This window comes from Manis pentadactyla, chromosome 5, assembly GCF_030020395.1.
Source record: "Manis pentadactyla isolate mManPen7 chromosome 5, mManPen7.hap1, whole genome shotgun sequence".
In the NCBI taxonomy this organism is placed as follows: domain Eukaryota; kingdom Metazoa; phylum Chordata; class Mammalia; order Pholidota; family Manidae; genus Manis; species Manis pentadactyla.
In genome coordinates this window covers 139,933,799-139,960,852 of record NC_080023.1, presented here as the reverse complement: position 1 = coordinate 139,960,852, position 27,054 = coordinate 139,933,799, and the positions used below count along the sequence as shown (strand labels likewise).

Below are 27,054 nucleotides of genomic sequence, written 5' to 3'. Positions count from 1 at the left end.
TCAGTTCGGACACTTCCCCCTGGAGACTCCAGAGCAGCTCCAGCCATTGAACTGTTCCATGACTGCAGAAACACCTGTAACCTGTGCGCTACACAGTGGCCACCAGCCACGTGTGACTAGTAGGCACTTGAGATGTGGGTAGTGTGAGTAAGGAACTGAATTTTTTCTTTTATTAAGTTTAATTTAATGAAGTTTACATTTAAATAGGTGCCTATGGCCAGGGGCTACCCTCGTGGAGAGCTCAGCTCCATGTCTTAACATTCTATGGATTTCATAGAGCACCTAAAAAATGAGATCTTATGTCCTACCCATTTACGCGCATTTGTACAGATGAAGAAACCAAGTATATCAGTTAAATTTTGCTGTGTAACCACCCCTAAGATACTGGCTTGAAATAACAGTCGTTTATTTAGTTCATGATCCCATAGTTCACAGATGTGGGATGGGAGGAGCTGGGCAGTTTTCATTGTCTCCCTGGGCTAAATGTGTGCGTTTGTGGGTAGCTCCCACTCAGCTGAGAACTGGCAGGTCCAGGATAGCCACAGCTGGGATGGTTTGTGGTCCATGTGGTCTCTCATCCCCTCAAAGGTAGCCTGGGCTTTTGCACTTGATGGCTGGGCAGGGTTCTAAGAAAGGGAGCCATCATGGGCAAGGGCCCTGAGGATTGGCCTTAGAACTGGCACACTTCAGCTGCATTCTGTTGGCTACAGCAAATGACAAGGCCTCCCAAATTAAGGAGCTGGCAAATAGACTCCTCATTTTTTATGCGAGATGCAGTAAAATCACACGGAGAGAGTGTGGATATGGGGAAGCCTGAACAATTGCGGCCATTTTTATATCAACCACAATGACACCCCACAGGTACAGAGACTGACCTGAGGTCACAAAAAAAACTTTTAGTAGAGCTGGGACTCAGGCCTGGGACTTTCAACTTTCTTTGACTGGGGCTGGTCCTTAGTTTACTTCTTTTTTGTTTTTTGAGAGGGCATCTCTCATGTTTATTGATCATATGGTTGTTAACAACAATAAAATTCTGTACAGGGGACTCAATGCACAATCATTAATCAACCCCAAGGCTAATTCTCAACAGTCTCCAATCTTCTGAAGCATAACAAACAAGTTTTTACATGGTGAACAAGTTCTTACATAGTGAATAAGTTCTTACATGGTGAACAGTGCAAGGGTAGTCATCACAGAAACTTTCAGTTTTGATCACGCATCATGACTATAAACAATCAGGTCAATTATGATTATTCATTTGATTTTTATACTTGATATATATGTGAATCCCACATTTCTCCATTATTATTATTATTACTATTATTGTTTTTAATAAAATGCTGAAGTGGTAGGTAGATACAAGATAAAGGTAGAAAACATAGTTTAGTGCTGTAAGAGGGCAAATGTAGATGATCAGGTGTGTGCCTATAGTCTAAGTATTAATCCAAGCTAGACAAGGGCAACAAAACATCCATGGATGCAGAAGATTTCTCTCAAAACAGGGGGTTGAGGTTCTAAGCCTCACCTCTGTTGATCCCCAGTTTCTCACCTGATGGCCCCCCTGCGACTGTGCCTGTCTTAGGTTGTTCCTCCCTTGAGGAATCTTACCAGTCTCTGGCTAACCAGTCATCTTCCGGGGCCGTACAGGGAAATGTAAAGTTGGCAAGTGAGAGAGAAGCAATATTGTTTGAAAAGGTTAGCTTTTTACTTCTTTGCAGATTTATGTCCTCTGGCTTCTATGCCCAACATTTGTCTTGAGGTATCTTTACCACTTGGAAGAATTATGATACTCGGTAATTTCGATGTGAGGCACGAATTCTACTTAGGGGTTGTAATTATGAAGGGAGAAGAGAAGCTATAGAAGTAGCAGATGGAAGAAAACATGGGAAGTTTGATTATTTCTTTGACATATCTTCTTGTAGTGTAACATAAGCGTGTATAGGTTTTAAATTACTAATTAAATTGTGTCACACATTAACATAATAGGAATACAGCTACATAACCAAAGCAGACCTACAATTACCAGCCATATCCAGTGAAACCAAGAAAACCAGTTAGGTACCCTAGGCATTTGTGAAAACTTATCAATGATATGATGGATATTGTCTAACTGAATTTGAATATTTTGAGAAAAATCAGACAAATTAAAACAACACATTCCTGGGAACTGTTCACATCCCATATGTTCTTTTAACAGTAGATAGTCACACAATATTGGAGCACTGCAACTTGCACTTCTCCTAATTCTTGGTTGAGTTCCGACAGTATAGTTCCAAATTTGTTGTTTTACTGTATGCACAGGCCAGCTTAGATATCTCCCTCTTCATTCCAATGGCAAGTCCGGGAACCAGTGGGATGAATGCAGCTACAACTGCAACAGTGCCAGGATCTTTGTTGAAGTCTTTTGATGATCATCTTCTGGAATGACTCTTCCAGAGAATGTTGATGTTGGAAGTTCTTCTTCATATCATATCTTAATTCGTTTTCTGGGTAGCCAAATTAGGCTTTGATCCTCTGTATAAACACAAACAAACCCTTTGCCCACACTTTGATATGCCCTTTATACCACTGTGAACTGCTTTTTTTTTTTTTAAGAGAAAGGAATATTATCAGAAAAATGTACTTCCATACCTGATCATCTGACACCCTTTAAATGATCAAAATTAAGGATATTTAAAGCATGCATTAATCGGTGATTTGCAGTTAGTTTTATCCTATCAGGGAGTAATTCCCCTTTTCTTTCTTTTCTTTTTTTTTTATCATTAATCTACAATTACATGAAGAACATTATGTTTACTAGGCTCTCCCCTATACCAGGTCCCCCCTATAAACCCCTTTACAGTCACTGTCCATCAGCATAGCAAAATGTTGTATAATCACTACTTGTCTTCTCTGTGTTGTACAGCCCTCTCCTTTCTCCCACCCCCCCATTATGCATGCTAATCATAATACCCCATTTCTTCTTCCCCCCTTATCCCTCCCTACCCATCCATCCTCCCCAGTCCCTTTCCCTTTGGTACCTGTTAGTCCATTCTTGGGTTCTGTGATTCTGCTGCTGTTTTGTTCCTTCAGTTTTTCCTTTGTTCTTATACTCCACAGATGAGTGAAATCATTTGGTATTTGTCTTTCTCTGCTTGGCTTATTTCACTGAGCATAATACGCTCTAGCTCCATCCATGTTGTTTGCAAATGGTAGGATTTGTTTTCTTCTTATGGCTGAATAATATTCCATTGTGTATATGTACCACATCTTCTTTATCCATTCATCTACTGATGTGGTCCTTAGTTTATTTCTTGGATTCTCTGTATAACCCTTGCCTTTGTGGGCCTAAGTTTCTTTAGCTACAGAAAGATGGAGAGATGCAATGATTTGTCTAATTCCCACCAGGTCTCAATTAGTTTAAGTGATGGACTTGATGACTGCCCTTAGGTGGGGCAGCAGAAGGGGCAGAAACAGGGGTCTGGGCACATCTGAGGAGCCCATGTGGAATTCCTGAAAGTTGCCTCTTTTGCAAAGGGCTGTTTAGAAGCCAGAAACTAAGGCATAACGGATGAATGTAAGGTATTTATGTTTGAGCTCAGCCTTTTAGAAAGAAGTTCATAAAAGATGAGTTTGGAAAGGATAGAGTTTTTTCTTCCAGGTTTTTCTAATTTATAATCCACCCACTTCCTTTTCCTTTCATAAATATGATGTACATGAGTGGAATGAGCTAAATATCTTCCTAGTTCCAGGAGCTTGACAGTATTTTCTCATTGATCTTCTTTTTGATAAATCAAGCCTTGCAGATCTGTGAACAGCAACACCAGTAAAATGCCTCTGGTGGAGAAAGGTGGCTGCTTCTGTGCTTCCATCTTGGGGCCCTGGATGTCCACAACAGCATTCCTGCCACCCCGCCTTACTGAAGTGCCTTGAGCAACTACCTCACAACTGGCCGTCCCAATGTGCATGTGGTGCCAGTTTGTTGGCTTGCCAGTCTTTATTTGTAATAATAAACAGAAATCAGAGAAAGGAAAATGCTTCAGAGGCAAGGGACCATGGAGAAGAGAGTGACAGGCATGAAGGTGGCAATGAACTGGAGAAAGAAGGAAGGAAGAGGAGGAGACAGGTGAGAATGGGGAGTGAGGGGAGGGGAGAAGGAGGTGGATCGGGCCAGCTCCGAAGCCCAGTGTTCCCAGGATGCTGCTGATCGGGGCTCTTTCCTCGGCACCATCTTCCCTCTCCTGGGGGCCTGGACTCTCAGGAAAATCCAGTGGGGATCTCCAGTCTAGTGACGTAATTGAATGGGAATCAAGTCAAAGGAGCCCTGAATTTGTTCTGTCCTCAGGGTTGTGTGACTTCTAATGAGTTGCTTCACTTCTCTGAATTTTTCTTCCCACATACATAAAAAGGCTGAGCTATATGAGGTGGTTTTTATCTCAAACCCTTTTTGGCTAGGAAACTGTCTCCACGGGAACCTTTATGAAGAACATATATACATGTCCCACTGATGAACAGGGGTGCTCTGTGCTTAGTTTGAAGACATTTGGGCTAGGCCATCTTTCTGAGGTTGGGATCTCTGGAAACAGACGCTGATGGGAGGGTACATGAGCCAGTGATCTCTTAGGGGAGGAAGGGGCTTGGAAGCAAGACAAAGGTAAGGAAGAGGCTGAACAAAGGTGTCCTTTCAGGAAAATTCCCAGCCTCAGCAGGAGCCTGAGGGGTGTTTAGTGCATTCATTATGCCTCAGAGTTTATCTCCACTGAAGTAAGGAGGCTGGGTTTTCACACTCTTGGCTAGAGGCCAGCCTGCAGAATATAGCTCTCAGCACTTCGATCTCTCCATTCTGGTGAAGAAGCTCCAGTCCCCGAGGGCAGCCCTCTGAAAAGGGTCTCAGGGACCTCTACTTAGCAGCAAATCTCTGCTGACCTGGAGGATGGGCACAAGTAAGCAGCAGAAGGGATCCTAGGAAACTGGGGCAGGTCACCCCCATGTCTATCATTACCATTGTTATGAGTGTCCCGAAAGCTAGGGTCTGTGTAGGCAGCTGCAGTGCACAGAAAATGAGGTCATGCTAGACCAGTGAGTCCCTATGCAGCCTGCTGGTTAACTACATGACAGTCACACAGTGTGGCCCAGCCCAGACCAGCACAACCTGCAGACTTGTTGGCTAAATAAATGGTTATCAGAGCCCTGAGTCTAGTTTCTGTCCTAACAGACATCTGTAGGTAGAATCTGAATGTAGGGTCAGTATTGGAGTCAGGACTGGCCTCTGTCCAATTTTTATTTTACTCTCTCCAACAGTGCCATTGAACTTCACGAGATGCCAGATAGTTCTGCCTGGAAGGAGGCAATAAGAATAATGCCTCTCCAGTTATTACTGAATTAATACTAGACAATTGACCCTTTCTTTCAAATCATCCCCGGCATTTTTAAGCTACTCCTGGGTTTTAATCTACTGCCTTATCATCCCTGAGGTCACTGCTACAGTCAAATTTGTTCTTGAAAGATAACTCAGCTTCTTTAAAAAGAAGGCAGCAAATAATATAAAGAGGGAAAGAATAAAATAAGATTATGTGGCTAAGCAAAAAAGGAGGAGGAATTAAAGAAGAAGGAAGGAGAAATTAATTGAACTGTGCTTTGAATGATTGGCTTGGTGGCCCCTTCTAATATAGTTAAAATTACGGTAGGGAGGGTAGGTCAGTGTCTCCTTTATACATACATGTATATATATATATAATCTCAAACATCTCCCATGACTTAGGTGAAGTTGTTTTTAAGCTTCAGAGGAACCCAAATGCAAAAGCTTAATTCACATGAGCTTACCGGAGACCTTGCAAGTTATGCAGTAAGGATGTATTTTGTTCCGGCTCCCGTGAGGTAGCTATCACTCTGCTTGACATCATTCCTCCCCAGAATCACCACATTTGCATAAAAAAATTAATATGAAAAGTGTCATGAACCACTAGGCATATGGAAGCTTTTGACTAATTAGTTGAGAACAGTGACAACTTTGGAGACATGCTTCAGAACAGATTTAGCACTGACAATGCTCTGCAAATATGGGAACACAGTGTCACTTTCCTGGAGGGTAGGAGGTACCAGGCTTGGAGTCTGGTTTCTTGGTTTTGGAGGAGCAGCAGCTGAGAGTCTGTGCAAGGCCTGGGGCTACACAGGTACAGTCCTGTGTGCAGGGTTCCCTGAGCCTGAGGACTGGAGACCTTCCATCCCCATAACCTCAGACTCTGTCCTTGACTCCTTGTACATACCTGGTTCAGCCAGTACTTTCTGCTTCTGAACCACCCATACCTTGGATAGTAAAAGAATCACCTGAAGGGCTTGTTAAACTTCCTGCAGACCATTTTCAGCCCACGGATCAGTTTTTTTTTCTCGTGCCATTTTAAATGGAAATTACCCAAAATATAGATATTTTGCCTTATTGTGTAAAATAAAAAAACACGTGTCATTGCAATAGCAGTTACTGCCTTGATTGTAGTATCAGCATCTCCTTTTAGAGGGGAAAAGGACATGTACTCCTCAGTTTGCTACAGTCCCCACCACTCCCTCTCACACTCCACAAGTTCCACTTCCATCATTTCTGTATTTGGTTTCTGTTGGTCCCTAAGTTTGTGTCCCCTAGTTTAAATTTGCAAATGTGAATTAATTAAAAGTAACCTTCACAGTAACACATGTGCATTTTTACAAGGGCTTTCTTGCAGTAATGCCTTGATTCAGAGGTGTGATCCTGATGGAGAAAATCTCAGGCTGCAGTGATCAGCCTTGTAGAGAACTGTGGAGCCTCTCCAAGGAGCTGGCAGAACAGTCACCTGCCCCATGAGGAAGTTTACCTGGTTTCCCCAAAGCTGACCTGTAGTCTTATGGAAATAGATGAGGAAAGCCTAAGTATGCCCTCTTGGGAAAGAACAGCCTTTGTAAAACCCTGGATTTTTACTATAACGTTGCTGGGCTAACATAGCCTGAAGTCAAATTCAGAGATGCAGAATGTTTACTAGGATTCTGCATATGAAAAGCTCCATTTTCTCCTTCCATTTCTACTTCCTCACTTTCTTGAAAGGTGCCAAGTGTGGTTGACTACAGTTTCTGGAACATTGCCTGGGCTCAATTTGGAAATTTACCTCCTGTATTACCCTGGTTAAATTACTGAGTGTTGGGGTGGTTTGGCTTCCCCATGCACACATCACACCAACTTCACAGGGTTATATGTGATGATTAATCAAGATAAGGCATGTAAAATTCTTAGAACAGCGTGATGCCTAGTGAATGCTTGATAAATGTTGTGACCTCTGCTTCCTTTCACAGAAAGCACATAGAGTAATCAATCCAATCTAAGCTCAAAGTCCTCTCTACCATGTATTGGTCATGGGACTCTGAGAAATGTGCTTTTTTAATTCATTCCTTCAACAGATATTTATTGAGCCTATACCAATATCTCCATATTGGTAAAATGGAGATAGTAGTATCTACTTCATAGAGTTGTTATAAAGAAGGAATGAGATAATTCATGTAAAGTAGTGCCTGACATGTGAGAAGTACTTAATAATATTAGGATGGGTCACATGAAATTGCTATTCTTGTAAATCAAAGTAGCTGAATACTTACAGTTTTCTGCAGTTTAAACTCTACAAATAGTACTATTATTGCTTTTTATGTGGCTATTGTTGTTGTTTATTCCTATCAGCACTACACAGATATGTCAGTTAGCTATTGCTGTGAAAATAATAAACACCTCAAAACTCAGAGGGATGAAACAATGAACCCTGTTATTTTTCATGAGTCTGTGGGCGAGCTGAGTGGTTCTGCTATTCAAGACCAGACCTGATTCACCTTGACTGGATTTGCTCACGAGTCTGTGATCATCTTGTGGAACAGATGGCAGCTGGCTGGTCTTGGATGGCTTCACAAACTTGTCTGGGGTGACTGGGATGACTAGGCCAAGTGTCTCATCCTCGAGCAGGCTAGCCTGGGCTTATTCATAAGGTGATGGTAAATTTCCAAGAAGAGTGGGAGGCCTCTTGAGCCCAGGATGGCATAGCATCCTTTTTGCTGGATCCTGTTGACCAAAATAAATCATGTGGCCAAACCCAGATTCAACTGTCAAGGGAAGAGACTCTACTGTTTGATGAGAGGGGCTGAAAAATTCACATAGCCAAGCGCAAGCATACAGGGAAGGAAGGAGAATTCAGACTTTTTTTCCCCCAATTCATTTCAGGAGATATAAATAATATTTATGTTCCTTTGTCTCATCATTTATATCATTTCTTTAACTTAAAGAATGATTTTTGAAAAGCAGTTAAAAGTTCTCCATCCATTGATGAGTAGGTATTCTTACCTTACCCTCTTTTGGCTCTCCTAGAACTTTAGGAAGCTCTGGTTGGGGCATGCATGTGGTTGTCTTTAGCTCCTTGAAGACTCCATCTCTACTTTAAAATACAGGAAGCAGAATCCCCTCTGCAAGAATACAAAATAACTACATAGCAACTTGTTTGGTTTAACTCACGCCTCTTGCTGATGAAATACAAAGTTGCTCTTGATATTCTTTTTATCCAGCATCTCCAATCACCATCCAGGACTTTAAGGAAGATGCTGCAAAATTCACTGTAGTCTTACCATAAAATGGAGACAAAAGGCTGACCTCTTTAATTTTTAAGACCTGAATTACAAAGGACTTTATGAAGACATTGCAAAAGGTTTATGGATAGAAATAAAGCTAAAATTGTCATGTTAATCTGTGCATACATTGAACTCTTTCCTCCTCTCAATATTTTGAGGAAGGTACTAATATTATTCCTATGTTACAGGTTTGAGAAAATGGTAGCACAAAGAAGTTAGAAAGTACCCAAAGTCACACAACTAAGAGGTGGGAGAGTCATGATTTGAACTAGGGAATTCTAGGTTGGGAGTTATACACTTAACCATTGTCAAATTTGCAATAAAGAAAATGATTGTCCTCTCTCTCCTTAAATGATTAAATCTCTTTCAATTCTAATGAAGATCCAGAAACCATGATTAGGACCAGTAAATTGACAGAAGCAGGTTGTAGCTTTCTAACTTCTAAGAGTTGCCCAACAATAAAATGTGGTGTGAAGCAGGGGTTCCCAGATGCAACTGAACATCACTGACACAAGGGCTCAGGCTTCAGACACTGGGATCAAATCCTGGCTCTTCAATTTCCTACTATTTGAAAGTGTCTAAGCACCTACATTATCCTTAGCCTAAGTTTCATTATCTTAAAAAACAAAACTAAACTAAATAACCAAAAAGAAACAACTGTAAGTAATTCCATAAATGATTGAAGGATAAGATAACATATTTAAAGCTCATGATTCATTGTAAATCCCCAGCAAGGATTCATTTCCTTTCTTCCACCATATCGTAGATGTTGCCCAATAGAGCTTACAAGATGTCTTACAGGAATAGGAGGGTTTCCCTTCAGGAAAGGGATTAGTTTAGCTATTTGGTACTAAAAACATCACCTGGGAGCTTGATAGATATACAAATTCATGGGCTTCATCTCTGACCTACTGAATCCAGTCATCTTGGGGTGGAGCCCAGCAATCTGTGCTCTCCAGCTGAGTCTCATACTCCATAAACTGTGCCAGAGGCTGGACACGAGGTCTTGGCCCTGGTGACCTCCAGGGACTCTTCCAGTGGTTCTGGTTTATCTCTCCCTCACCACCACCCATGTAGTAATTGCTACCATTTGTTGAATACCTCCTCTGCTCAAATGTGCTAGTAAACAAACACTTTTCATGCATCTCTTCAGTCCTTGCACCAGTGCGGCTGGTACTTTTATCACCCACGCTAGTATCACCCAGATGAGGAAACTGAGAAGTTAAGTAGCCGGCAGACTAGGAGTCCTATCTGAGTGTGATTACAGCTCTAGCTACTAAGCATGCTAAACTACCAAACTACCATCTAGGCCCTCTCCAAATTCCAACAAGAACCCAGAGAGGAGCTATTTGGCTTTCAAATCTATTCATTTAACAATGCAGTAGGGTAAGAAATTAGTCTAATGATCCCAGACAAGTCATGAGAGGATAACTTGAGTCCTCTCAAGACCAGAAAATGCTGGGGGGTCACAGGGCTGTGGAGGAGGCAGCTGGGAGGTTCCTCCCAGGGGAATGCTCAGCAAGGAGCAACCTGGTGGGTGGAAGTGCTGCCTTAAGTGCCCTGCAATTGAGAAACGCAGCTGTAGGTAATTATGTTTTCCTAGCTATAAATAAAATATTCCTAAGAAGAACAAGAGCAAAAGAGCAGTTGGGGAAGCTTCTCCTGAATGTTCACCCCTCAGCTGCTCTGGATGATAAAGCAATGATTAGTTTTAACCACTTCTCACCACTTGCTGCCTTTTTTGCTGGTGATGTCTCCATAGGGAGCTGGTCTTACAGCAGAATGTATGGTGAGTGGAGCCTGCAGAAGAGGAGAGCCTTCCTATTTTACTGCTCTGTGGTCCCGAGGCAGAGGAAACCAGCAGCACAGATCCAGACGTATCCTGTGGAGGGAGCAAGACCTCGTGTCCATCGTGCTGGGGCCTTTAGCTGCCCTTTGGGTCTGCTTCAGCCAGTCAGAAGTGTGTGTCTGGCAACAGCCTTGTGCGAGGCCCTGCTCCGTGCAAGTGGGGCCTGATGATATATAGACAATGGTCAGGATCTCAGATAATTTGAGAAGGATGTCCTCGGGCCTAACCCAAACCACCCTGGTGGCAGAATTCTGCAAGAACATCAGCAGTCCTTCGGTACAGCATTTTCAGTCTCATAAAATGGCAAATACTCCGAGGAGGGAAGCACACCAAGTCTCTCTTCTCATCTGATACCTTCTGAGTCAAAAGTCACTTTCAGAGATCAGATGTGGATGGCTTTGAGGAGGGAGAAAAAAGAAGCTGTACATATTTTCTATTCAATATGTGGTTCTGGATCAGTAACACTAACCCCCCACCCCTCAGGTGCCTTTTGGAAAAATGCAGAGTCTCAGGGTCTGTCTCAGACCTACTGCATCAAAATGCATGTTCTAAAACATTCCCAGGTGATTCGTGTGCATGTTAACATTTGAGAAGCCCTGATCTGGATGTCCAAGACTAAAATAGAGTCACGTTAACAGCCATATGGGTGAAGGGAAGAAGGCCAAAGAGAATTAATTTAGCCTGGTGAGCAAAGCATGCATATTCTGGAGATGCCAGTAAAGCCCCTAAAATGTATGGAGACAGAAAGCAGCTGACAGCTCAGGGTCTAATCTCCGACCATGAGTCAACTTTTAGGTCAATAGCAACATCTCTTGGTGGCCCTATGGGGACACAGCCCTGGTTCTCCAGTGGATAATATCAAAGATGAGGATGATATTACCTGCCTGACATCTGCTCGGCAATCTTCCACAGCAAATGCTGGTTAACAGAAAACTTCAAAACGTGATGCTCTGACTAATCGTCAGCCATCGTGGCATCGACTCTGAGCACATGTTGGTTTCAGCCTCTGTTGAATGTTGTTCATGAGGGGCTTGCCTTAGGTAGAGTCAACCTGTCAGCTTCCGGGAGCTTTGCCTTGATGCCCCCGAGGGTCTAGGGTTCTCCAGGTTCTTGAGTTTGAAGGTGAAGAAAGGTCATTGTTCTGGACACCCATGGAGGAGGAGGTGAATGAAGGTAGGGCCAGAAGAGCCTGTCCTGAGGCCTGGGGGACCTCTTGAAGTGAAGTTGCTTCTGATTAATTCAGAAAGCCTGCCACAAACCCTTGAGAAGGCTGGTCTGTATGGGCCATGTTGCCTCTTATTATGATGAAGTAGAAATAAATTTCAAATTAAGTTACATACTTGCTCCCACAACAATACTGTAAATCAGTATGTTAGCAATTGGGGTGAAATCTCACAGGCTTAGGCACTCAGAGAATCTTTGCCACGTTCAGCCGACTTAGATCCTCTGGTCTCAACAATCAGAGAACTGCAGCTCTGAGCTGAAATGGGCAGGGCCAGAAGCTCCATTCTGCAGGAATCCCCAGGGCATTTACCCAGGTACACATAAAGGAAAACGACTTTGCAATACAAATCATTCTCTGGATGACTTGGGGTTCCAGGTTAGGATATATTATCATCCATGAAGTGGAACATATCTGCAGGATGATTAACATAGATGGAAATGTTCAGTCCTAATGAGATGCAGAGACAGATGATCTGGTGTCTATGGACTCTTATTGTGAATCTGCCCAATGCTATCTATGTAAGATACAAATCTTTTCATCACCTTTGAGATGGTCCTCATGGATTTCATCCTGTTTAAAACTCTGGAAGACTATTCTGTCATACCCACAAAAATGAGTGAAAACTGGGGGCAGCAAATGAGTGATACTGGGGGGCAGCAATTTATACAAATGAAAATAGATCAGCTTTACATGACACAAAATAGACATGAACTATTTACTGAAATGGAATGAAAGAATTCAAATGAAGCAATCTTGTCAGGTCTAGATTTTCAGGGAGAGGCCACTTCTCTTGTTTACAGGCAAGGTTCTTATTGCACAAGGTTTAATTGGGGTGCTAACATGTGTACCTCTTCCTAGCCTTGTTGTCTCACCTACAGTAAACTCAAAGCCTGCACCTGAATCATGAACACTGGGGGCCTGTGCAAGGGTCTCTGTCCAAAAGCCTGGGCATCTTTCCTTTAATTTCTGGTTTTCACATTACCAGGGAATTAGATCCACCCCACGTTACACTTCTTCACTCATTTACAAAGGTGCTGTTCTAGAGATATGCAGATCCAGCTCTCGTGGGTCTTACATTCTAGTGGAGGAGATAAAAAGAAGCATTCAATAAATACACACCTAATGACATGAACAGAGAAAAGAGTATTAAAGTAGAGTGGAGCCAAGATTGGTGGGCTACCTATTGGCCATGATAGTCAAGAACAGCAAAAGCAAAGGTCCTAGGGAAGAAATGAGCTTGCATGTGTATTTTTTCCTTTTAACTAATTGTTATAGCTCTTAGCATATACCAGGAACTGATCCAAGCACTTTGCAAATAATACACCATTTAATCCTCATAGTAACCCTGTGAGGTAAATACTAGTATCCTTTGTAAAATACTCAGTTTTACAAATGAGAAAATTGAGGCACAGAGAGTTTAAGTAGCTTGCACAAGTTCACACAGCTAGCAAGTCATGGAGCAAAGATTGAAACCCAGGTCTGACCTGAGGGTCCATGTTCATAACCACTTTGCTGGTGGTTCTCAAACAGCAGCACATTGGAACACTTTCGGGATCTTTAGAAACTACTGATCTTGGCTCTGTCCCTCAGCCATTTTGATGTAATTGAGGTGGGCTGACAGTTGGACATTGGGGCTCTTGAAAGCACCTGGACAATTGGGGTGCTGGAAGCCAGTGGCCCTGCCATACCATTTGAGTGTTTGAGAGCCTGAAGGAACACCAGCGTGGCTAGGCGTGGTGAACAAGGGAAGGGGTTGCATTTCCTGCCCCTGTCGGTTGACTTTCATCCATTTATGTGTTTGCCAAAATCAAAAGCAGCCATACAAGGCAGAAATGGGCTACTCTGAATCAAGAGGACCCTGGTTACATCAGTGATATCATTCACATTACCCGTGTGTGCTGGGCCCATGCTCCATGCCAGGTGCACAGACGCCTTGTTGCCTGACCTTGGGGAGCACCCCACAAAGGCCATAGTGGCCAGTCCTACTGGGACAGAAGCAGGGACAGGCTGAGCTAGTCCCAGATCCCAGTGACATCAGCCCAGCCTCTCTGAATGAGCCTGTTTTACCTTTTCTGAAGAAGCTGCTGCTCAGAGTAGACCCCGGTTCTTCCTCGCCCTACCAATGGACTGGTTAGCTGGCATGTTGCAAATTGCTCTTACACTTAACACAAAGTTGGGTGAAACCAGCTACTTGACTTAAGGCAGTGGCGGAAAGTCTGCACTGTGTTTGCCTTGGAACTACAGACAGCATGGGAATTTAGGGAGACATGAGAGAATTTATTTTGCCTATAGGCACTATGGAACTGGGTAGGGACAATAATTACATCATTGGTTCTTATCTGGCCAAGAAACATCCCTATCATCTCTCATGGTGGCAACTAGGTCTATTTTTCTGCTGCCAAGGTTCTGCTTGGTGGAACTCAGAGCAGGTTAAATGGATCACTATGGGACTTTGGCTCAAGTTCTGATTGGCGTGTGGGTAAGCTGGTTTGAGCATGTGCAACAGGCTTTTCAGAGTGTCCCAAACCTGAAAGGGGAACATGACTACTATGGAGACTGAGGAAATGCCAATTAAGTAAGAGCACAGGGAAGTTGAGAGAACTTCCTGATACCACCTTTGGTGAGCTGTTGAACTGGAATTGGAAATGAGGGTGTCTTTGCCAGGCGTGGCTGATTAAACTCCACACCCCTATTCATGTGGAAGGAAGCCTTCCAAGAACTCCTAAATGGGCAGTAAAGCCGTGAAAAGAGCTGATTAAGGGGCAGATGCCAAGTGCAGGCTCCATATTACTTACAATACTACAGCGTAACATTTTATGTGATTCTAATGTTTCATGAGGGTAGCAAAGGCTGTGTTGTAAAACGCCCCATCAAAGTCCCAGCTGGTGAACCAGATTAGGAAACAAAGCTGCAGGTCAGGGAGCCAGCGTCATCCACATTGTCTGTGAAGTTGTGTGCAATTAGCATTCACAAGTAATAGCACAGAGCTGACTCCCACTGTAAGGATTTATGGGGCTTTCTACAGAGCAAAAGTCAGGCACGTTTTAAGGACACTTGAGTAGATTCTGTGCCTCCAAGATTCCTAAAATTATGACATACTTAGGACCAAGATAAGTTTTATTTGCTCCAAACTTCAAACACTTTGGGGATTTCATGTAAATAATATGGTAAGGTAAAGTTAGAAACTGTTGGCAATATGTGATAAGTATTAACTAACTTAATTGACAGGCATCTACGGGTTTCAATCTGTGGTGTGTGGAAAAGGGATTGTAGTGAAGAGGACATGGGACGATTCACATTCTTGGCAGAATTGGATGAGCTAGGCATGTATTATGTGGAGTCTGAATCTGTGTGTGTGTGTAAAAAGATTTGTAAGTAAACTATATATATATACATTTTAATTGAATGGCAATGCTAGTCAGAGTAAAAAGTTTCCTGATTCACATTAGCTTTTGATATTTTCTAATTTCTTAATCAGCAAACACTTGAATGTTAACAATAATTGTCCTGGTTCTTTTCTTTGAAATAAAAGGAATCAATTCCTTGGATTAATGGTGTAGCAGTAAGTAACAAAACCAAGCACAGACAATGTGGGAGAATGTGCACCTGCCTTGTATTTCTCCTGGCTGGGAGAATTCTCAGTGGAAGATATGGCTCCAGATCCTGGGCCAAATCAGGCCACTGGGCAGAGTGACAGGGCTGCGAAGGCCAGGTCCTGCTGGGCCTACCCACGCTGGAGCGAGAGGAAAGCTTCTGTCTTTCGGCTTTGGCAGAACAAATCCAGGGAGGGAGAAGGCTGATATGAGGAAGGAAGGCTCTGAATTGTATGGGTCTGGTTGGATGGAGAATTAAAAGAGATTTAAGAGAGAGAGAAGAGAGAAGACACAGGAAGCTGCTTATACATGTGAAATATTGAAAAGGACAAATATCAAGAAACAGGATTTAAATTGTCCTTAGTGTTAAAATGGACTAATGGAATCCCCTCTCAATAGATTTCAGGAAGGATTCAGCTTGCACTGTAGACAGAGTTCAGCTGCTGGATTATTATTTCCTTGAGGATAACACCATAAAAGAATGAACTTTAGTGTGGAAGAGGGGAAGGCTTCATTTTATTTAGGTTACAATTGCTCTGCAATCTCCATCCCTTTTCTCATTTTCTTGCCTAACTGATACCCTGTGAGACTGGGAAGGACAAAGATGGAGAAGCTTTCTGAGCCTAAGAGGCCAGATTCTCTGATCCGGCAATTGGCTTTGGACCTTGTCATTCTTAATGAATGAATATTCCAGACCTTGGTGGTAGTCAATGTAATTTGTTGCCAATATCCAGGCCATAGTTCTAGGTAGAAGATCAGCAAAAGAGGCGATGAGAGGGAAGAAATTAGGGTATTATAGTTGTTATCATTTTTGAGGGAAAGGGAAGCATTAGCTAGAATTTGGAAGGGAACAGCTTGCTTTTACAGATGGCCAGCACCAATATCAAGGGGAGCCATGGGGCAAGAACGACATGAGGTCATCCAGTATTAATCGGCTTCTGGAAGCCCAAGGTGTGCCTGCCAACCATGAACTCTGTGGCATGCTCATCTTCCTGCCAAAGGTGAGTGTGGCCATAAAACACCAAACTCACGTTGGCAGCCACAGTCAAGAGTAAGGTGAAGGGCTGTGAGGGAAATTTCTAATGCTTTGTATCACAAACAGACAGGGCTGAGTTTATACCAAACCAGAGAAGGTCATGCAAAGTGGAAACCCTAGGGGCCCAAGAGCCTTGGTTAGATTTTTCTCTATCATTTGCTCTCAAAGAACCCTGTAATATTTCATTCCTAGCATACCTTATAATTACAGCAGATTACTGAGTAATTATTTGTTAGTGTTGTTCTCTTTAGACTCTAAGTTCCAGGTAAGCAGGGATAATCTTGTCCCTGGACGTTGCCTTCTGCCCAGCATGTAGTGTCTAACTCACAGTAGGTTCTCAGTGATGACTGGGTCATTGAATGAGTAAAATCGGTGCAATCAGGGGTGCAACAGGAATGAGCACCCATGTCGCAGGGATGGCTGGTGAAGGAGAGAGGCAAGAAGAAACTGCACTAGTAGAGTTGTGGTTCCCTTTGGGGGTGACTCCAGGTCTTCCAGGTATAGTGTAGCCCATGGACTAGGAGCCTCAGCATCACTGAGAGCTTGATGGGACTGGAGATCTTGGCCCCACCTGCTGATGAAACAGGGTCCGCATTTGAAAAGAGATCCAGGGGATTTGTGTGTGCCTTAAAGTCTGAGAAGCACTGCTGTATGACACGAGCAAACACCCTACCACCTAATGTAATCATAAGACTGCTGAGGGCACGCCAAGCACCAGTGGCCAAGGAAAATGAGGGGAAGGTGGAGAACCTGCCCACCGAAACCATTACACAATGGTATAGATGTAACGTGATGTTCTATCTTCAGACAGGGAAGCCTCTTGCAGAGAGCACAATGAAGAAGGTAAGCAACTTAATGTAGACTTACATAGCCAGTCCTGAAATTGGTCTGTGTGAAGTGACTGAAAGGCAGCAAATCATGGCAAGTTTTAAGACTATAAACATTATTAATTCACATGGGGAAAAAATCACACCCTTCAAACAAGGAAAGCCAAAGGTTGAAATGTAGGGACCATTTGTTCACAATTGATTCATACCAATTGGCTGAATTTGCAGGAAAGGAAAGAGAAAATGAGCATGAATGAATGAATCCTGGGAGGTAAATAGTTGGTTAAATCAGTGGCACAGGTCAGTGATATTCAAACTGTGCCTTGTTGAATATGAGGTTCTTAAGAGATCCCTCTGAGAATGATGTGAGAGGGAAGGAGGTAAATGGGAGACAGGAGGCCATATTCAGCCAGAAGAACTGTTTTATATATCTGGGTATCACATTCTACCAAGGAGCTGGAGTGGTACAACAGAGACATGGGTTGGCTTGCATGCCATGTTGGATGGATGACAAAAAAAGGGTTTGGTCAGTGGGAAGTTTTAACCTAAATAATTATAATAGGTCATGGGGGTGTCTTCAGACCCTCCTTACAGGAAAGGATAGAAAGTATAGAGACTGAAGACATTTATTTTTGTAGGTACCTATTATTTAGCCCAAACATCCACCACACATGGCGTCATTAAAAGCTTGCTCCCAAATCTCTGTCCACCTGAGCCCAGCGTTTGTCTTAGCACATAATTCTAGGCAGTTATTAACAACTGATTGGAAATTGTACTGGAGTTGAAATTCGCTTACAACTTGAGTTCCAGGAAATAGGAAGACATGTCAATAATTTCTCTAATTATTCATATTTTAGTAATGCAGCATTGATTTTACATGGGGACAATAAATAAGCATTTGTCAATTTTCCTAGCTGCTCAGCACCATTTGAACCCTTCCTATTACTGGAATGTTCCCTATCTTATAAATAACACCTCCCTAAGAATGGAGCCCACAACTCATTTCCCCCAGCCTCCCTTGAAGATAGACTCTACCAATCACATGCAGCTGTGCAGGACTTCTAATTGGAAGAGAGCAGCAGGATGCAGCTGGCATATCACAGATTTCATTTTTGGGTAAAATGGATTGTGAAGGCTTCCAGCTTTCTAGCGCATAATGGTGGAGATTTTGGCACCTGGCTATCATCTCCAGTGGTGCAAGCTGAGGTATCCTGATCCAGCTTCATCAGGAATGGGGTCCTGGCTGGAGCAGAGGTAAGCTGTACATTGATCTGGCCAACTTGGAGATTCTCCAATACTCTTTAAAATGTTTGTTTTCTGCTTAAATTATCTAGAGTGGATCCTGTGGTTTGCAACTAAGAATCCTGAACCTGTGGTTAAAAAGAAAAAGCTCTAATCCTTCATCTTTCCTTGTATTGGCTCTTGATTGCTGTCTAATAAATTATACTGTACTTTAGTGACTGACGACAACAATAAACCTTACCCCATCTCACAGTTTCTGTGGGTCAGGAATATTCAAGGATAGCTTAGTTTGGGATCTGAGTGCACTTGAGATGTGGGCTGAGCTGACAGTCATCTGAAGACTTGGGGGCATGGTGGTGCTGGCTGTTGCTCATTGTCCTTAAGTCTTTTCCATGTAGACTCCTCTGCAGGTCTGCTTGACTGTCCTCAGGACAAGTGAGTGGCTTCCCCCAGAGCAAGAAATCTGTGTGTGTGTGTGTGTGTGTGTGTGTGTGTATGAGAGAAAGACAGAGACAGAGAGAGAAAAAGAGAGAGAGAGAGGTGCAAGAGAGCATGCCAGGCAGAAGCTATCGTTTTTATGACCCTGTGACCTAGCCTGTGCAGTCACACACCACCACTTCCACCACATTCTATTCATTAGAAGTGAGTCACTTGGTCCAGCCCGGATTCAAAGGGAGGGGAAATGCGTCCTGCTTTTTGAATGGGGAAATTCAAAGAAGTTATGGACACATTTTAAAACCACAAGCCAGGCTCTTTGCCATTCAGATTTGTAGTGCCTGTCCGTAGTAAGTGAGCTAACCTGTCCTGCCCACAGTCTGAGCTGACTCATTTGACTTAATATGGCCAAAGGGATCTCAGGAGACACGATGCAAGTGGAGGACTGAAAAGTACTTGCATGTCTTCACTTGCTCTCTTGCCTCCCTGCTATCACCGTGAGAATGGATCCAGGCTGGCCTATTGAATGGTGAAAGATACATGGCATAGAATATAGCACATTAATTTGCATAAAAAGTTGTTCCAAGACTTCGCAGCCTAGAACAATAAGCATGTATTAGCTTTCAGAGTTTCTTTCAGAATTTCTTAGGCATTCAGAAATGGCTTAGCTTGCTGGTTTTGGCTCAGGGTCCTGGCTCAGGCAGTCTTGTTATCTGAAAATTTGGCTGGGGCTGGAGAGTCCATTTGCAAGACATCTCATGTGTGTATCTGGCAAGTTGGTGCTGAATGCCGAGGTCTTGGTTCCTCACTATGTGAATCTCTCCAGAGGGCTGATGATCTGTCATCACAACGACACGGTGTCTGGCTTGCCCTTAACTAAGTGATGTAATGAGCAAGGCAGAAGCTACAATGTCTTTTGTGACCAAGCCTTGGAATGACTGTTTTGTCTTTGGATAAATATCCTATCAGTTACACAAGTCAGCTCTGTTTTGTGTGGGAGGGGATTGCATAAGGGCATGGATACCAAGGGATGAGCATCCCTGGGGACCATCTTGAAGAATAACAGCCACACCAAGCTGCGCCAGTCATTCCAGTCGAGGCCAACTTATATCAGCCCATAGCTAGCCTAACCTGAGGCATGGAAGCAAGTCCTGGAAGATTAGCAGAGCTGCTCAGACACCTCCCAACTGGCTTCAGATGTGTGAGCCATAAATGAAATTTTGTGATTGTTTGGGAGCATTATTGTGTACAGCTGTGATAATATGCTCATACAAGCACATTAGGACGCTGAGAAAAATTTAGAGGATTATGAATTACAATTCTGATGAGTATGCATAGCCTCACTTTACCCATTGGCTAATACCAAGATTCATACATAAATAGGATCTCTGCCTTTGAGGACTTATATTCTACTAATTTATACACATTTGAACGTTTGAGCCATTGATTTGTTTATTTCTTTGGCAAAAGAAAGCTCAGAAATAAATGCCTGCAGTTGCTTTTGTTCTGAAATGTTCTCAAACTGCTCTGGTGTGTAGAGAGTACACTTATTTCTTCTGAACTCTTTAAATTGTTATTTAAATTGGTTTTGCCAGGTATGTTTACATATAGTAAAATTCGCCAATTTTAAGTGTATAGTTTGGTGAGTTTTAGTGAATATGGATATAGTCATATAATCACCATCACAGTTGAAATATAGCATTTTCATCATCCCCAGAGTTTGCTCAGATCATATACACTTTTAAGCAAACTTTTCATTGAAGTAAAATACCCATGCAGACAAAAAGCACAAGCCACCCTTGTGCCAGGTTGACGGATTTTCACAAACTGTATCCATCATTCAAATCAAGAACTAGAACATGACAAACACTCCAGGGGTTCCCACATGCCCCCTTGCCCCACTGGTAACTGCCAGTGTGGCTTTCAACCTCCAAAATTAGTTGCCTGTTTTTGAACACAAATATAAATGGAATCATGTCATAATTATTCCACTGCACCTGGTTTCTTTTGTTAGACATTGTGCTTGTGAGATTTTCTCATATTTTTGCATCTAGTTGTAGTGTGTTTATTCTTGTGGCTAGTATTCCTATTCCTGATGAACGCTTGGGTTTTTTCCAGTTTCTGATTATTATGAATAGAGCTTCTCTGAACATTCCACTATGTGTTTGCTTGCATTTTTTGATGGCTTTGCTGTTTTTAGGGGATAGTAGGAATTTAAAAAAACTGCCCATTCAGTTTAGATCCAATTAACTATTTGGGGCACTTGCCAAGAAACAACAGACCTCAGAAGAGATTTTATCTGATAGAAGATTGGGACTCAGGTTTGATTTGCTCCATTTTGTGAGAAAAGAAAATAAAGAGTATGTTTTGAAATTTGAGAGGCAGGTTGCTGAGATGGTCTAAATGTTCTTCACATTCTGGGCTCTGAGAGCCAACCTTTTTTCCCTTCCCCCCTTTTTTCCTTTCTTCCCTCCCTCCTTTCCTTCCTTCCTTCTTTCTAGTCATTTTTAAATGGACATGAACTTCAAAGACTGAGCCAAATTGTCCTCAGTTGGGGATTATTATTTTTTTCATGAAAATGAAAATAAAGTCAAGTGATTTTTCACTTTGCTCGAAATGGCTTCTTTTGGGGGGAAGTAGTTTCATAACTTTCATAAATATTGAGGCATTTTTGTTGTCTCAGATTTTTTTCTGCTTATTACATCCTGCCAGACAGGTCTCCATTAGCCAAAATGAAGGCCACGCAGGCCCCATAACCCACATTCTCTCCAGTACCGAGACCCTCCTAGACCTGCCATTAGAGGCAGCCTAACATTTCCTCTGCCACTGTTGATGGGCAAGTTTCAACTTGGGCTGGCCAGGCTGTGAAATGATCTATAAATGGCAGGTTGTAGGCTGTTATTTTATTCACTACAGGCTGGTTTGAAAGTTCTGTTCCTTCTAAGGAAGCTCATCTGTTCAAAATGGTAATTACTTTTGTACAAGGACTACCAGAGGGCAGTCCCCCTATGTCCCACATGCCACACATATTTTAAGGAAAAAATGCAAATTCTAGTTGTTTCTAGTTCTTTTCTGGGACAAGCCACCAGTTAACAGTTTGAAAGGTCCTTTCTGCCCCTGTAAATGTGTAGTAGACACCTGGGGTCAGCTCCCCAGTGCCTGCTCTCTACTGATCCTTTTTCAAGAATCCTTAGTGATGAGTCAGGTTGATCCCCACCCACAACTTCACAATGGGACCTGTGGTCTAAGTCAACTGCCCTTTAGCCTCTAATCTGATCATCATTGTTTATAAATCAGGCCAATCAGGCCATCACCACTCATTCTGGACCTTCCATTTGAGGTGTTGGGACAGCGCACCCTCTCCATTTTGTAATGTTTGAAATTGGAGATTGGACTCTACGGGTTGCTGGCAGGGATCTTCCCTGCAAGACTATCGTCTGTTGTGAATGGAAACACCACCAGGGAAGCCATATTTGCCATATTTAGCCTCTGTCATATTTCCACTCTTCTGAGATAAGCTGAAAAAAAAATTATTCTTCCTTCTTTCCCTCCAGTTTTGTCCATTTCAGTAAAAACAGACCCATTTTCAATGTCACTGAGGCCCTGTGAGCAGCCATAGCTGCTGACTATGCCTCCATTTAGAATAACTTCAAGTCAGTTTGCAAAAGCAGCCTCCCAGTGGATTGGGGTTTGTGTTTATTGCTCTTCAGGCGGTTTGGACTCTGAAGTACACAGGGCTGGGTGCTTCATTTCAGTCTCATTCTCTTTGAGGCAGAAAACTCACTGAGTAGAAGTCGTTCGCATTTCTATTTGAGAAGCCTGGAGACAAACGTAGTATAATGAATAGCCTTTTAATTTAATTGGCTTCCCATTGTGAATCCCAAAATAGAAGGAACAATCCATCTTGGAGTTACTGTAGAAATAAGTCCAGCAACCAGCGCAGAACACCTACCTAGAGTGTGAGCATCTTTGTTACTGATGCCAGAGACCCCATCCAGCCCCTGCCTCTGTTTTGGGGGTGGCTGGGGAGATGTCTAGTCCCAAATGGACAATTATATCTGTTTATTGATGCTTAGTTAGGATTGTCTTATCTTCTTAAAATCTAAACTATGCGTGGAAGGAATAAGAAAAAAAGTGTTGGCCCATATTTGTGCACTTCTCAAAATCAAAATAAAGCCCATGAAAAGAAAAAAATAAATCGAATACACTTTAGCTTTTCAAAATGAAAATGGAAGAGGGACTCATAGCATGACTAGATGTGAAAGCCTTGTTCAAGGCTGCCTGAAAGTTCTTCTGACATCTCAGTCTTCTGCTTTTTACAGCTAAGATCCTGTTGGTAAGACCTGGAGTTCATTTTGCCTCTGGGTTGGAAGTGAAGAAAAGGGGACAGGTCTGCACTGTCTGGGTTACAGGCCAACATTTTAATTCTTCACACAGTTGAAACACCTCTTAGCAGAATACTGGCATCTCGTGGTCACCCCTAGAGCAGACACACGTGAGGTTGGTGCCCAGTGCTGCTGGAGAAGAAAGGAGAAGCTGATGGGGATGAGCACTGTGCACATGTTTTCTCTGAAGGACCTTGCTTTCCTTGTAAGTGAACTGTTTGTGTCTAGCTTCTCGGGAATCTCTATTTAATATTTTCCACTCTCCAATGAAAACATGTGCCTTAGGTTGAATAATACACTCTTTTCTAGAATGTTTGGTGTAATTTAAATGCTGAGGGGGAAAAATGATGGAAGCACCTCTAAAATAAGTCCTTTTGTTTAAAATAAGATAATAAATTGCATGATTTGGCTGAACCAGAGGGACACAAAGAGGGTCCAACTCCTTTGTTTACAGTAGGAAATGTAGCAGAGCTCAGCTTGCACCCACAGACCTTCCTGGACCTGACTTCATGAGAAGCAGGAGGAAGGTCCTCAATGGGAGCATTGTCTTTTCATCCGGGGTCTATCCACTCACCCGTGACCATGGAGCCCCCAAAACTGTATAGGAGACTGCTGTGAATTTTGTTTTAGTAACACACCTCCTGCCCTGTCCAGCTTCTTGGGTGTCTCTCTGCTCTCTGAGGCTTTCATCTAGTTCCCAGCCACCCTCCACTAACCTGTCCCTGGGTTCAGGTCTTCAATGAATCATCTCATTTAATTCTCAGAACAATGGATGAGGCAAAATACCATTTACCCTATTTCACAGATAAAGAAAGCAAGCCTCAGAGAAGTAACTGTCCCCCATGCCCACAACTTTTACATTCTAGTTGGGATTTTCTGAAGACAAGGCAACCTCTATGCCCCTAAGGAAAACATCTCCCTGAGAGAAATCCCAGGGGTTCAGAGGACTGAGGCTATTGAAGGTCTCTGGGTAAATCGCTGTAGAAGGGCCCCTCATGCGTGGGCTGGTTCTGCACTTGCTGTTCCTAGTGCTGGAGGGAGTGATACTATTTGCATTAGAGAGGTGGCAATGAACTTTGCAACAATTAAAGTGGGGGTTGCTTTGCAAACAATGAGTGCCTTTATTTTGGAAAACCCTTGTCTTCCTCTATTGAAGTCAAGCGCAGCACTGAAAAGATAGTTAGAGAACTGGCAGTAAAAAGAAGCACATTTTGCTGCTCTATCATAGCTCTCATGTAATGCAAGGCAGGTCCTGCTCTGGGCTTGAGGCTTTTCCCCTCTGTGGCATGAGTGTTTTTCATTAGATAGTTGCTAAGGCCCCTATTTTAGCTAAACTTCTGCTTGTCTTGTTCCTTGAGAAAAGAAATTAAATTACCATCGAATACGCATGGTACAAATTGGAAACCCTTGGGCACAAAGGCTTCCAATCACCCTTTTCCCCCCCACTAGTGTCTTTATCTCTCTCACCTTTGAGATCATTCTTGACTTCCTTTGAGGGCTGTTAATAATTAATAGTACTGGCATTTATAAGCCAGTGGTAATATGTTTTGATTTTATCATTTCTTTTCATGAATTACAGATATCATTAAAAAGCACTTTTTTAAAAGTCCAAGAAAGGAAGGGAAGCTGATGGGAGGTCAGAGGCAATGAGAGGGCAGGCAATCTTGCTCTGCCATCATCCGTCAGGGTTAATAAAAAGCTTTCAACTTGAAGGGATTTGAAGTTGCGGGTAGCTCCTGCTCTTTCTCCACGTCTCCCTTCGTGGGTGGGAAGACAGAGCCATCTAAGTCTCTTAGATGCCATTCAAAAGGGTGAACCCTGAATTGCTCGAATTAACACACTCAAATTCTGTACAGATTTAGAACCAGAAAACTGATGGTCTTCTATTGACATTGTCTCTGACCAGCTATGTGACTTTAAATACAGCAGTGAACCTATTTGACACCTTATCTCTAAAATGTTAAAATAATGCCAGACTCACCTAGGTAACAAGACTCTTCTGAGAGCAAAATGGAACTGTAAATGTTAAAATCAAAACAAAATGAATTGTCTGCTCTTTGAAAGACACCATTAAGAGAATGAAAAGCCAAACCACAAACTGAGACAAAATATTTGCTAAACATATCTAGGAAAGGATTTGCATCTAGAATATATAAAGAACTCCTAATGTTTAATGATAAGAAGTGACCATATGTAATTAAAAATTCATTAAAGATTTGAATATACATTTTAAAAAGAATATTTGTGAATGGCTAATAATTACATGAAAGGGTAATCAACATCATTAATCATCATGAAAATGCAAATTAAATTCGCAAGAGACCTGGGATGGACTAAAGATGGCGGCGTGAGAGGAGAGACAGAGGCTTCCTCCTAAAACTGGATACAATTAGAAAATATAGTTGGTGCAACTAATCTAGAAAAAGCAACAGGAAAGAGGATGGCGTCAGACTGCACACACCTGGAGAAAAGAGCAGACCTCAGCGAACGGGGTAACATACCAGAGCTGTGACTCCGCAGGGCCCAAGCCCTTACCCCACCCCAGCTCACTGGTGGGAGGAAGAGAAACGGAGCAGGGAGGGAGTGGAAGGCTTGGGACTGCTGAATACCTAGCTCTGAAGATCTGCGCTGGGAGCACAAACCTACATTTCATGGTGCTTTCATGAGACTCGCATGACTATCGGGTTGGAAAGTTAATACAGGCAGAGTTCCTGGGGCGACTGGGATTCCGGCCACTTGTGGAAAGCAGGGATCCATATCCGGCTGCTCTGGGACAAAAACTTATACCTGTGTGCTCCGCCCACTGGCTCAGGCAGTGGAGACAGACACAGCAGCCGGGAGGCGGGGAACAGCTCTTTCCTCCCCCCAGGCACCAGTACCGCTCCCCTGTGACCCCCAACATTGCTTCAGGGGCTGAGCAGCTCCAGAATAGAGCTTCTGGACACTAGAGGGCGCCATATACAAACATGAAACGCCAAAGGAACCTTGTCCAGAGTAAAATTATTAATGCAACTCCCGAGAAAGATTTAAATGATATGGACCTCATGACTCTTCCTGAAAGGGAGTTCAAAATAAAAATCATCAATATTCTAATGGAGGTAAGGAAAGACATCCACAAACTCAGGAATGAATTCAGGTCGGAGATACAATCGTTGAAGAGCACGAAGGAGGGTATTAAAAGCAGGTTGGATATGGTGGAGGAGACAATAAATGAAATAGAAACTAGAGAGGAGGAATACAAAGAAGCTGAGGCACAGAGAGAAAAAAGGATCTCTAAAAATGAAAGAATATTGAGGGAACTGTGTGACCAATCCAAGCAGAACAATATTCGCATTATAGGGATATCAGAAGAAGAAGAAGAGAGAGAAAGGGATAGAAAGTGTCCTTGATGAGGTAGTTGCTGAAAACTTCCCCAATCTGGGGAAGGACATAGTCTCTCAGTCCATGCATAGTCTCTCAGTCCATGGAGAGCCACAGATCTCCCAATACAAGGGACCCAAGGAAGACAACACCAAGACACATACTAATTAAAATGGGAAAGATCAAGGATAAGGACAGACTTTTAAAAGCAGCCAGAGACAGAAATAAGATCACATACAAAGGAAAGCCCATCAGGCTAACATCAGACTTATCATCAGAAACCTTAGAGGCCAGAAGGCAGTGGCATGATGTGTTTAATGCAATGAAGCAGAAGGGCCTGGAACCAAGGTTACTTTATCTGACAAGATTATCATTTAAATTTGAAGGAGGGATTAAACAATTTCCAGATAAGCAAAAGCTGAGAGAATTTACCTCCCACAAACCATCTCTACAGTCTATTCTGGAGGGACTGCTATAGATGGAAGTGTTCCTAAA

General features: G+C 42.7%; 2 long non-coding RNA genes across 2 annotated transcripts; both read left to right on the top strand.

The window, feature by feature from the left end:
• The first annotated feature begins 3,991 nt into the window (after positions 1 to 3,991).
• On the top strand, positions 3,992 to 10,496 carry LOC130683947 (uncharacterized). Its single transcript, XR_008998083.1, has 2 exons — positions 3,992 to 4,105; positions 10,370 to 10,496. It is a non-coding gene; the product is annotated as an uncharacterized LOC130683947 (long non-coding RNA).
• Positions 10,497 to 16,281: 5,785 nt separating this feature from the next.
• LOC130683946 (uncharacterized) lies at positions 16,282 to 18,634 on the top strand. The gene is made up of 2 exons (XR_008998082.1): positions 16,282 to 18,391; positions 18,472 to 18,634. It is a non-coding gene; the product is annotated as an uncharacterized LOC130683946 (long non-coding RNA).
• Positions 18,635 to 27,054: the final 8,420 nt, after the last annotated feature.